An 11,778-nucleotide genomic window follows, 5' to 3' on the forward strand; every position below is an offset into this window, starting at 1 on the left:
TGGGCAGTGTGGCCTAGGGGAAATGGCGCGGTGCTCTGAGTGGCAGGGAGGGCTTCTGTTTCCACCGACAGATGCGCAGGGACCCTCTGAAACTGCTGTGACCTCTCAAGAGCAGGTCACCTGACCCCTCCAGGTTGGGGCAGGTGACCTCCCAAGGGTGGGTCTCGAGACCCCTCAAGGTTGGGGCACGTGACCCCGCAAGGGTGGGTCACGTGACCCCTCAGGGGTGGGTCACATGACCCCTCAGGGGTGGGTCACGTGACCCCTCAGGGGTGGGTCCCGTGACCCCTCAGGTGTGGGTCACGAGACCACTCATGGGTGGGTCCCGTGACCCAGCAGGGGTGGGTCACGTGACCCCTCATGGTTGGGTCCCGAGACCCCTCAGGTGGGGGTCACGTGACCCCTCAGGGGTGGGTCACGAGACTCCTCAGGGGTGGGTCACGTGACCCCTCAAGGGTGGGTCAGGAGACACCTCAAGTGTGGGTCCCGTGACCCGAGGGAGGCTTGTGGTGGGGAGACTGAGTGCGCACTCGAGGCCCACGTATAGGCTCGAAACCAGCCAGCCGCGGCTCGGAGAAAAGCCATCTCCTGGGGGCCTCCCCATGTCCTCCACTCGTCAAGGAGGACCCCTTTACGGATGGAAGAAAACAGGGATCTTCGCAGTGGTGGGGTCGGGCCTGAGGTGTCTGTTTGTTTGCTTCCATGTAGGCCAGTTGCTGGTACACCGGGCCCAGGTGTCCCTGCCCCATGTGGCTAGAGGGCCGCTTATGGCAGGAATCAGGTCTCCTGCGGTGGTCAAGGGACGGCTTGGACACTCAACAGGCGAGAGAGGACGCCTGGTCATCAGACAGCCCCCTGGAAAATCCCCCGCCCAGGCCCCCGTTCCCCAAGTCTTTCCTGCTCACACTGTGTCTGAGGAGCTGGGAGAGCTGCTGGGAAGTGTGGCCCATGGGAAATCGCGCGGTCCTCTAGGTGGCAGGGTGGGCTACCGTTTCCAGACAGGTGCCTAGGGACCCTGTGCAAATGGTCTGACAGCTCAAGGATGGGTCAGGTGAGCTGAGGGAGGCGTGTGCTTGGGAGCCTGAGTGCGCATGCGCGGCCCACGTATAGGCCCGAAAGGAGCCAGCCGCGGCTCGGAGAAAAGCCATCTCCTGGGGGCCTCCCCATGTTCCTCCACTCCTCAAGGAGGACCCCTTTACGGATGGAAGAAAAGGGGGATCTTCGCAGTGGTGGGTTCGGGCCAGAGGGGTCGGCGGGTTTGCCTGCACGTACGCCAGGTGCTCGCACAACGGGCCCAGGTGTTTGAGCCCCGTGGAGGCAGAGGGCTGTTTATTGCTGGATGATAGTGTCCTGCAGGGTTAAGGGACGGCGTGGGCACTCCCAGGGCGACAGAGGGCACCTGGCCTTTAGAGAATTCCCTGGAAAATTCCCCGCCCAGGCCCGTAGTCCACAAGTCTATCCTGCGCACAGTGTCTGTGCGAGGCTGGGAGTGCTTCTGGGCAGTGTTCCCCAGCGGAAATCGCGTGGTCCTCTAGGTGGCAGGGAGGGCTTCTGTGTCCATGGACAGGTGCCCAGGGACCGTGTGGAACTGCTGTGACCTCTAAAGGGTGGGTCTGGTGAGCCGAGGGAGGCGTGTGCTTGGGAGCCTGAGTGCGCATGTGCGGCACAGGTGTTGGCCCGAAACCAGGCAGACTCCGCTCGGAGAAAAGCCATCTCCTCGGGGCCTCCCCATGTTCCTCCACTCCCCAAGGAGGCCCCCATTTACGGATGGAAGAAAAGGGGGATCTTCGCAGTGGTGGGTTCGGGCCACAGGGGTCTGCGGGTTTTCCTCCACGTACGCCAGGTGCCCGCACACCGGGCCCAGGTGTTTGAGCCCCGTGGAGGCAGAGGGCTGCTTATTGCTGGATGCAAGTGTCCTGCGGGGTCAAGGAAGGGCATGGGCACTCCCGGGCCACGCATGGCACCGGGCCTTTAGAGAGTTCCATGGAAAATCCCCCGCCCAGGCACCCGGTATCCAAGTCTGTCCTTAGCACACTGTCTGTGCGGGGCTGAGAGTGCTGCTGGGCAGTGTGGCCTAGGGGAAATGGCGCGGTGCTCTGAGTGGCAGGGAGGGCTTCTGTTTCCAAGGACAGGTGCGCAGGGACCCTCTGAAACTGCTGTGACCTCTCAAGGGTGGGTCAGGAGACACCTCAAGTGTGGGTCTCGTGACCCGAGGGAGGCTTGTGGTGGGGAGCCTGAGTGCGCACGCGCGGCCCACGTATAGGCTCGAAACCAGCCAGCCGCGGCTCGGAGAAAAGCCATCTCCTGGGGGCCTCCCCATGTTCTTCCACTCCTCAAGCGTGACCCCATTACGGATGGAAGAAAACGGGGATTTTCGCAGTGGTGGGGTCGGGCCTGAGGTGTCTGTTTGTTTGCCTCCATGTAGGCCAGTTGCTGGCACACCGGGCCCAGGTGTCCCGGCCCCATGTGGCTAGAGGGCCGCTTATGGCAGCAATCAGGTCTCCTGCGGGGGTCAAGGGATGGTTTGGACACTCACCGGGCGAGAGAGGACGCCTGGTCAAAAGACAGCCCCCTGGAAAATCCCCCGCCCAGGCCCCCGTTCCCCAAGTCTTTCCTGCTCACACTGTGTCTGAGGAGCTGGGAGAGCTGCTGGGAAGTGTGGCCCATGGGAAATAGCGCGGTCCTCTGGGTGGCGGGGTGGGCTTCCGTTTCCAGACAGGTGCCTAGGGACCCTGTGCAAATGGTCTGACAGCTCAAGGGTGGGTCAGGTGAGCCGAGGGAGGCGTGTGCTGGGAGCCTGAGTGCGCATGCGCGTCCCACGTATAGGCCTGAAAGGAGCCAGCCAGGGCTCGGAGAAAGACTCTTTTGAGCCAAGAAAGACTCTTAGCCCCCCAGGCAGGTCTCAGGCCCGAGTCCCCCCGGGAGACTTGGTCCCTGGGCGTGGGTCCGGCCCGCTCGGCCCCTGCCCACCAGGCGCGGAACCCTGGCGCGCCCCTCATCCAGGCCCCGGGTCCCTAGTTCTTCCCTGGCACTCTGCCTGTGCCGGGGTGGGAGACGCGCTGGCAAGTGTGGTCCACGGGAAAAGGAACGGACCTCTGGGTGGCGGGGAGAGCTTCCAGTTCCACGGACAGGACCCCAGGGACCCTGTGAAGCAGGCCTGATATGTCCAGGGTGGGGCCCGTTGCCCCGAGGGAGGCTTGTGGTGGGGCTGCCTGCCCTCTACCTGCCGGGTCCCGCGTCTTGGCCCGAAACCGGCCAGCTGCGGCTCTGACAAATGCCATCTCCTGGGGGCATGCCCCCTGTTCTTCCATCCGTAAGGGGCGACCCCCTTACGGATGGAAGAACAGGGGGATCTTCGCAGTGGGGCGGTCGGGACGGAGGGGTCTGCGCGTTTCCAGCCACTTAGCCCAGTGACCCGCAGCCCGGCCCCAGAGTTCCAAGCTCCATGGAGGCCGGGGGCCTCTTATCACGGGAAGCAGGTGTCTCCCGGGGGTCAAGGGACGGCGTGGGCACTCTCTAGACGAGAGAGGGTGCCCGTGCCCCGAGAGAGCCCCGGGGAGAGCCCGAGGCCTGGCCGCAGAGGCTGCCATTGCCTCCCCCGGGCTCCTACCATGGGGCCTGGCCCTGCTCGCCCGAGGCCCAGGTTCACCGCAGGTGAATGCCTTTTGCGGACGCCAAGGACAGGAGGCCGCCGATTCCCTCACAGAGGTGGGGGTTCGAGCTCTGGGGGACTGAGGTCGCAGCGGTCACACTCCATTTTTGGGTGGTTCAGCGGAGACTGGAGGGTTGAAGCGGCTGGGTCCAAGTCTGCCGCCTTGTGGCAGGGTGGGGGCGTTGCAGGAGAAGCAAGGCTCTTAGCCTCCCAGGCGGGGCACAGGCCAGACTCCCCACAGGAGAACCGGTCCGTGGACGAGGGTCCCGCCCGCCCGCCCGCCCGCCGGGACCCGCTCCACCTGGCGCGGAACCTTGGCCGGCCCCTCTTCCCGGCCCCAGGTCCCTAGTTCTTCCCTGGCACTCTGCCTCTGCGGGGGTGGGAGAGCTGCTGGCAAGTGTGGTCCACGGGAAAACGCACGGTCCTCTGGGTGGCAGGGAGGGCTTCCGTTAACTCTGACACCAGCCCAGGGACCGTGTGAACCTGGCCTGATATCTCAAGGGCGGGGCACGTTGCCCGGAGGGATGCTTGTGGTGGGGGGGGCCTGCTTGCGCCTGCGCGGCCCCGCCTCTTGGCCCGAAAACCACCCAGCCGCGGCTGGGACAAAAGCCATCTCCTGGGCGCCTCCCCCCTGTTCTTCCATCCGTAAAGGGGGACCCCTTTACGGATGGAAGAACAGGGGGATCTTCGCAGTGGCGGGGACGGGACGGAGGGGTCTGCGGGTTTGCCGCCACGTAGGCCAGTTGCTCGCACCCCGGCCCCATGCGTGCGAGCTCCATGGAGGAGGTGGGCCGCTTATGGCGGGATGCAGGCGTCCTGCGGGGGTCAAGGGACGGCGTGGGCACTCCCCGGGCGAGAGAGGGCGCCCGGGACCCGAGAGAGCACCCGGGAAAATGCCCAGCCCTGGCCCCCGAGGCTCCAGTGGCCTCCCTAGGCTCCTGCCGTGGGGCCTGGTCCCGCTCACGTGGGCCCAGGTTCTCCGCAGGTGAATGCCTTTTGCGTACACCAAGGACCACAGGCCGCGGACGCCTTCACGGGGAGGGGGGTTCGAGCTCTGTGGGACCCGGGTCCCAGCGGACACAGTCCCTTCTCGCGAAGTCCAGCCCAGACTTGAGAGAGTAGAAGCGTCTCGGTGCACGTTTGCCGCCTACGGGCAGGGTGGGGCCTTTTGAGCCAAGAAAGACTCTTAGCCCCCCAGGCAGGTCTCAGGCCCGAGTCCCCCCGGGAGACTTGGTCCCTGGGCGTGGGTCCGGCCCGCTCGGCCCCTGCCCACCAGGCGCGGAACCCTGGCGCGCCCCTCATCCAGGCCCCGGGTCCCTAGTTCTTCCCTGGCACTCTGCCTGTGCCGGGGTGGGAGACGCGCTGGCAAGTGTGGTCCACGGGAAAAGGAACGGACCTCTGGGTGGCGGGGAGAGCTTCCAGTTCCACGGACAGGACCCCAGGGACCCTGTGAAGCAGGCCTGATATGTCCAGGGTGGGGCCCGTTGCCCCGAGGGAGGCTTGTGGTGGGGCTGCCTGCCCTCTACCTGCCGGGTCCCGCGTCTTGGCCCGAAACCGGCCAGCTGCGGCTCTGACAAATGCCATCTCCTGGGGGCATCCCCCCTGTTCTTCCATCCGTAAGGGGCGACCCCCTTACGGATGGAAGAACAGGGGGATCTTCGCAGTGGGGCGGTCGGGACGGAGGGGTCTGCGCGTTTCCAGCCACTTAGCCCAGTGACCCGCAGCCCGGCCCCAGAGTTCCAAGCTCCATGGAGGCCGGGGGCCTCTTATCACGGGAAGCAGGTGTCTCCCGGGGGTCAAGGGACGGCGTGGGCACGCTCTAGACGAGAGAGGGTGCCCGTGCCCCGAGAGAGCCCCGGGGAGAGCCCGAGGCCTGCCCGCAGAGGCTGCCATTGCCTCCCCCGGGCTCCTACCATGGGGCCTGGCCCTGCTCGCCCGAGGCCCAGGTTCACCGCAGGTGAATGCCTTTTGCGGACGCCAAGGACAGGAGGCCATCCGTAAAGGGGACCCCTTTACGGATGGAAGAACAGGGGGATCTTCGCAGTATCGGGGACGGGACGGAGGGGTCTGCGGGTTTGCCTGCACGTACACCAGGTGCCCGCACAGCGGGCCCAGGTGTTTGAGCCCCGTGGAGGCAGAGGGCTGCTTATTGCTGGATGATAGTGTCCTGTAGGGTTAAGGAACGGCATGGGCACTCTCCGGGCCATACAGGGCACCGGGCCCTTAGAGAGTTCCATGGGATATCCACCGCCCATGCCCCCGGTACCCAAGTCTGTCCTTAGCCCACTGTCTGTGCGGCGCTGAAGGTGCTGCTAGGCAGTGTGGCCTGTGGGAAATCGTGCGGTCCTCTGAGTGGCAGGGTGGGCTTCTGTTTCCCCGAACAGGTGCGCAGGGACCCTGTAAAACTGCTGTGACCTCTCATGGTGGGTGATGTGACCCCTCAAGGGTGGGGCACGTGACCTCCCAAGGGTGGGTCACGAGACCCCTCAAGGGTGGGTCACGTGACCCCAAAACGGTGGGTCACGAGACCACTCAAGGGTGGGTTAGAGACCCCTCAGGGGTGGGTCACGTGTCCCCTCAGGGATGGGTCAGGAGACCCCTCAGGGGTGGGTCACGTGACCCCTCAGGGGTGGGTCACGAGACCCCTCAGGGGTTGGTCTGGAGACACCTCAAGGGTGGGTCCCGTGACCCGAGGGAGGCTAGTGGTGGGGAGCCTGAGTGGGCAAGCGCAGCCCACGTATAGGCCCGAAACGAGCCAGCCGTGGCTCGGAGAAAAGCCATCTCCTGGGGGCCTCTCAATGTTCCTCCACTCCTCAAGGTGGACCCCTTTACAGATGGAAGAGAAGGGGGATCTTCGCAGTGGTGGGTTCGGGCCAGAGGGGTCGGCGGGTTTGCCTGCACGTACGCCAGGTGCTCGCACACCGGGCCCAGGTGTTTGAGCCCCGTGGAGGCAGAGGGCGGCTTATTGCTGGATGATAGTGTCCTGCAGGGTTAAGGGACGGCGTGGGCACTCCCAGGGCGACAGAGGGCACCTGGCCTTTAGAGAGTTCCCTGGAAAATTCCCTGCCCTGGCCCCTGGTCCACAAGTCTATCCTGCGCACAGTGTCTGTGCAAGGCTGGGAGTGCTTCTGGGCCGCGTTCCCCAGCGGAAATCGCGTGGTCCTCTAGGTGGCAGAGAGGGCTCCTGTGTCCACGGACAGGTGCCCAGGGACCCTGTGGAACTGCTGTGACCTCTAAAGGGTGGGTCAGGTGAGCCGAGGGCCATGTGTGCTTGGGAGCCTGAGTGCGCATGCGCAGCCCACGTATAGGCCCGAAACGAGCTAGCCGTGGTTCGGAGAAAAGCCATCTCCTGGGGGCCTCCCCATGTTCCTCCACTCCTCAAGGAGGACCCCTTTACGGATGGAAGAAAAGGGGGATCTTCGCAGTGGTGGGTTCGGGCCAGAGGGGTCTGCCGGTTTGCCTCCACGTACGCCAGGTGCCCGCACACCGGGCCCAGGTGTTTGAGCCCCGTGGAGGCAGAGGGCTGCTTATTGCTGGATGCGAGTGTCCTGCGGGGTCAAGGAACGGCATGGGCACTCCCCGGTCCACACAGGGCACCGGGCCCTGAGAGAGTTCCATGGGAAATCCCCCGCCCATGCCCCCGGTACCCAAGTCTGTCCTTAGCACACTGTCTGTGCGGGGCGGAAGGTGCTGCTAGGCAGTGTGGCCTGTGGGAAATCGTGCGGTCCTCTGAGTGGCAGGGAGGGCTTCTGTTTCCCCGAACTGGTGCCCAGGGACCCTGTAAAACTGCTGTGACCTCTCAAGGCGGGTCATGTGACCCCTCAAGGGTGGGGCACGTGACCTCCCAAGGGTGGGTCACGAGACCCCTCAAGGGTGGGTCACGTGACCCCAAAAGGGTGTGTCACGTGACCCCTCAGGGGTGTGTCACGTGACCCCTCAGGGTTCGGTCGCGTGACCCCTCAGGGGTGGGTGACGTGACCCCTCAAGGGTGGGACACGTGACCCCTCAGGGATGGGTCAGGAGAACCCTCAGGGGTGGGTCACGTGACCCCTCAGGGGTGGGTGACGTGACCCCTCAAGGGTAGGTCCCGAGACCCCTCAAGGGTGGGTCACGTGACCCCAAAAGGGTAGGTCACGAGACCCCTCAAGGGTGGGTCACTAGACCCCTCAGGGGTGGGTGACGTGACCCCTCAAAGGTGGGACCCGTGACCCCTCAGGGATGGGTCAGGAGACCTCTGAAGGGTGGGTCACGTGACCCCTCAGGGGTGGGTGACGTGACCCCTCAAAGGTGGGACCCGTGACCCCTCAGGGATGGGTCAGGAGACCTCTGAAGGGTGGGTCACGTGACCCCTCAGGGGTGGGTGACGTGACCCCTAAAGGGTGGGTCCCGTGACCCCAAAAGGGTAGGTCACGAGACCCCTCAAGGGTGGGTCACTAGACCCCTCAGGGGTCGGTCACTTTACCCCTCAGGGGTGGGTGACGTGACCCCTCAAGGGTGGGACACGTGACCCCTCAGGGATGGGTCAGGAGACCCCTCAGGGGTGGGTCACGTGACCCCTCAGGGGAGGGTCACGTGACCCCTCAGGGGTGGGTCACGTGACCCCTTAGGGGTGGGTCGCGTGACCCCTCAGGGTTGGGTCAGGAGACACCTCAAGGGTGGGTCCCGTGACTCGAGGGAGGCTTGTGGTTGGGAGCCTGAGTGCGCACGTGCAGCCCACGTATAGGCCCGAAACGAGCCAGCCGTGGTTCGGAGAAAAGCCATCTCCTGGGGGCCTCCCCATGTGCCTCCACTCCTCAAGGAGGACCCCTTTACAGATGGAAGAGAAGGGGGATCTTCGCAGTGGTGGGTTCGGGCCAGAGGGGTCTGCGGGTTTTCCTGCACGTACGCCAGGTGCTCGCACAACGGGCCCAGGTGTTTGAGCCCCGTGGAGGCAGAGGGCTGCTTATTGCTGGATGATAGTGTCCTGCAGGGTTAAGGGACGGCGTGGGCACTCCCAGGGCGACAGAGGGCACCTGGCCTTTAGAGAGTTCCCTGGAAAATTCCCCGCCCTGGCCCCTGGTCCACAAGTCTATCCTGCGCACAGTGTCTGTGCGAGGCTGGGAGTGCTTCTGGGCAGTGTTCCCCAGCGGAAATCGCGTGGTCCTCTAGGTGGCAGGGAGGGCTCCTGTGTCCACGGACAGGTGCCCAGGGACCCTGTGGAACTGCTGTGACTTCTAAAGGGTGGGTCAGGTGAGCTGAGGGAGGTGTGTGCTTGGGAGCCTGAGTGCGCATGCGCGGCCCACGTATAGGCCTGAAAGGAGCCAGCCGCTCTTCGGAGAAAAGTCATCTCCTGGGGGCCTCCCCATGTTCTTCCACTCCTCAAGCGTGACCCCTTTACGGATGGAAGAAAAGGGGGATCTTCGCAGTGGTGGGTTCGGGCCAGAGGGGTCTGCGGGTTTGCCTGCACGTACGCCAGGTGCTCGCACAACGGGCCATGTGTTTGAGCCCCGTGGAGGCAGAGGGCTCCTTATTGCTGGATGCAAGTGTCCTGCGGGGTCAAGGAACGGCATGGGCACTCCCGGGCGACACAGGGCACCGGGCCCTTAGTGAGTTCCATGGAAAATCCCCCGCCCAGGCCCCCGGTACCCAAGTCTGTCCTTAGGACACTGTCTGTGCGGGGCTGAGAGTGCTGCTGGGCAGTGTGGCCTAGGGGAAATCGAGCGGTCCTCTGAGTGGCAGGGCAGGCTTCTGTTTCCAGGGACAGGTGCGAAGGGACCCTGTGAAGCTGCTGTGACCTCTCAAGGGCGAGTCACGTGACCCCTCCTTGGTGGGGCACGTGACCCCTCCAGGGTGGGGCACGTGACCTTCCAAGGGTGGGTCACAAGACCCCTCAAGGGTGGGTCGTGACCCTGCCAGGATGGGTCACGAGACCCCTCAAGGGTGGGTCAGGAGACCCCTCAACGCTGGGGCACGTGACCCCGCAAGGGTGGGTCACGAGACACCCCAAGGGTGGGTCACGTGACCCTTGAAGGGTGGGTCCCGGGACCGGAGGGAGGCTTGTGGTGGGGAGCCTGAGTGCGTATGCCCGGCCTACACATACGCCCGAAACCAACCAGCCGCGGCTCGGAGAAAAGCCATCTCCTGGGGCCTCCCCATGTTCTCCCAAGCGGAAAGGGGGACCCCTTTACGCAGGGAAGAACAGGGGGATCTTTGCAGTGGTAGGGATGGGGCGGAGGGCTCTGCGGGTTTGCCTCCAGGTACGCCAGGTGCTCGCACACCGGGCCCAGGTGTCCCAGCCCCATGGGGCTACAGGGCCGCTTATCGCAGGAATCAGGTCTCCTGCGGGGGTCAAGGGACGGCTTGGACACTCACCGGGCGAGAGAGGACGCCTGGCCCTCAGACAGCCCCCTGGAAAATCCCCCGCCCAGGCCCCCGATCCCCAAGTCTTTCCTGCGCACACTGTCTCTGAGGAGCTGGGAGAGCTGCTGGGAAGTGTGGCCCATGGGAAATCGCGTGGTTCTCTAGGTGGCAGGGAGGGCTCCTGTGTCCACGGACAGGTGCCCAGGGACCCTGTGGAACTGCTGTGACCTCTAAAGGGTGTGTCAGGTGAGCCGAGGCAGGCGTGTGCTGGGGAGCCTGAGTGTGCATGCGCGGCCCAGGTGATGGCACGAAACCCGGCAGCCTCGGCTCGGAGAAAAGCCATCTCCTGGGGGCCTCCCCATGTTCCTCCACTCCTCAAGGAGGACCCCTTTACGGATGGAAGAAAAGGGGGATCTTCGCAGTGGTGGGTTCGGGCCAGAGGGGTCTGCGGTTTTGCCTCCACGTACGCCAGGTGCCCGCACACCGGGCCCAGGTGTTGGAGCCCCGTGGAGGCAGAGGGCTGCTTATTGCTGGATGCGAGTGTCCTGCGGGGTCAAGGAACGGCATGGGCACTCCCGGGCGACACAGGGCACCGGGCCCTTTGAGAGTTCCATGGGAAATCCCCCGCCCAGGCCCCCGGTACCCAAGTCTGTACTTAGCACACTGTCTGTGCGGGGCTGAGAGTGCTGCTGGGCAGTATGGCCTGTGGGAAATCGCGCGGTCCTCTGAGTGGCAGGGAGGGCTTCTGTTTCCACGGACAGGTGCGCAGGGACCCTGTGAAACTGCTGTGACCTCTCAAGGTGGGTCATGTGACCCCTCAAGGGTGGGGCACGTGACCTCCCAAGGGTGGGTCACAAGACCTCTCAAGGGTGGGTCACGTGACCCCTCAACGGTGGGTCACGAGACCCCTCAAGGGTGGGTCACGTGACCCCTCAAGGGTGGGTCACGAGACCCCTAAAGGGTGGGTCAGGTGACCCCGCAAGGGTGGGTCCCGTGAGCCGAGGGAGGCTGGTGGTGGGGAGCCTGAGTGCACATGCGCGGCCCACGTATAGGCCCGAAACCAGCCAGCTGTGGCTAGGAGAAAAGCTATCTCCTGGGGGCCTCCCCATGTTCTTCCACTCAAGCGTGACCACTTTAGGGATGGAAGAAAAGGGGGATCTTTGCAGTGGTAGGGATGGGGCGGAGGGGTCTGCGGGTTTGCCTCCACATACGCCAGGAGCTCGCACACTGGACCCAGGTGTTTGAGCCCCTTGGAGGCAGAGGGTTGCTTATTGCTGGATGATAGTGTCCTGCAGGGTTAAGGGACGGCGTGGGCACTCCCAGGGCGACAGAGGGCACCTGGCCTTTAGAGAATTCCCTGGAAAATTCCCCGCCCAGGCCTCTGGTCCACAAGTCTATCCTGCGCACAGTGTCTGTGCCAGGCTGGGAGTGCTTCTGGGCAGTGTTCCCCAGCGGAAATCGCGTGGTCCTCTAGTTGGCAGGGAGGGCTCCTGTGTCCACGGACAGGTGCCCAGGGACCCTGTGGAACTGCTGTGACCTCTAAAGGATGGGTCAGGTGAGCCGAGGGAGGCGTGTGCTTGGGAGCCTGAGTGCGCATGCGCGGCCCAGGTGTTGGCCCGAAACCAGGCATCTTCGGCTTGGACAAAAGCCATCTCCTGGGGGCCTCCACCATGTTCTTCAATCCGTAAGGGCAGTCCCCCTTTGGGATGGAAGAACAGGGGGATCTTCGCCCTGGGGAGTACGGGAAGGAGGAGTCTGCGGGATTCCCGCAACTTAGGCCCGTGAGT

This window comes from Desmodus rotundus, chromosome 1, assembly GCF_022682495.2.
Source record: "Desmodus rotundus isolate HL8 chromosome 1, HLdesRot8A.1, whole genome shotgun sequence".
NCBI classification, from domain to species: Eukaryota; Metazoa; Chordata; class Mammalia; order Chiroptera; family Phyllostomidae; genus Desmodus; species Desmodus rotundus.